The sequence below is a fragment of the Marmota marmota genome, unplaced genomic scaffold, assembly GCF_001458135.2.
Source record: "Marmota marmota marmota unplaced genomic scaffold, marMar, whole genome shotgun sequence".
In the NCBI taxonomy this organism is placed as follows: Eukaryota; Metazoa; Chordata; class Mammalia; order Rodentia; family Sciuridae; genus Marmota; species Marmota marmota.
In genome coordinates this window covers 21,221,485-21,222,017 of record NW_026000185.1, presented here as the reverse complement: position 1 = coordinate 21,222,017, position 533 = coordinate 21,221,485, and the positions used below count along the sequence as shown (strand labels likewise).

The following is a 533-nucleotide window of genomic DNA, read 5'->3' as shown; positions in this document are numbered from 1 at the left end:
CCGGCAGGATGGAGAATGGCCAGAAATCCAGAGACCCTCACTGGCACCTGGGTTTCCCCCAGCCGCCCGACTCGCCTGCTTCCATTTGAGACAGGGAGAGGGGTGTCCTCTCAGCCACCTCCCTGCTCCTGCCATCCCCTTTTCTTTTTCCCAGGCTGTGGGAGGCAAAGGGTTAAATCCCATAGAGCTGATGCTCTGACTCCAGGCTAGAGGGGCCCGGGAAGCTGGGGTCACTTCCTGCTCCGTCCCAGTCACCCTGAACTGGTCCCTGGGTCCTCAGCCTGGAATCACCCCTTGAGAAGGACCCCAGAGTCCTCGGCGTCTAGCCCGACCCCCGAGGCAGGGCACTGAAGGGGTTAAGTCCCCTGGGGCTGGAGTCTGCCTTCCGGCTTTTCCCAGACCCCAGAGCCGTGAGTTGGGGACGCCTGGGTTCCTAGGGGGTGGCCTGGAGGGCCCGGGATGGCCACCGGGGAACAATGGGGCCCGGGAGGCGGGGGCCCCGCAACTGGGCCCGAGCCCCCCGCCTGGCCCTC

The 533-nt window shown here is 65.9% G+C and overlaps 1 protein-coding gene across 1 annotated transcript in view; it reads left to right on the top strand.

Annotated features, from left to right (window-relative positions):
• The first annotated feature begins 224 nt into the window (after window positions 1-224).
• The window catches only part of Znf629 (zinc finger protein 629), a 9,090-nt gene continuing 8,781 nt past the window's right edge, over window positions 225-533 (top strand). The window contains exon 1 of the mRNA XM_015491318.2: window positions 225-410. The gene's annotated coding sequence lies outside the window, so the exon portion shown is untranslated. The remainder of the gene's footprint in view (window positions 411-533) is intronic.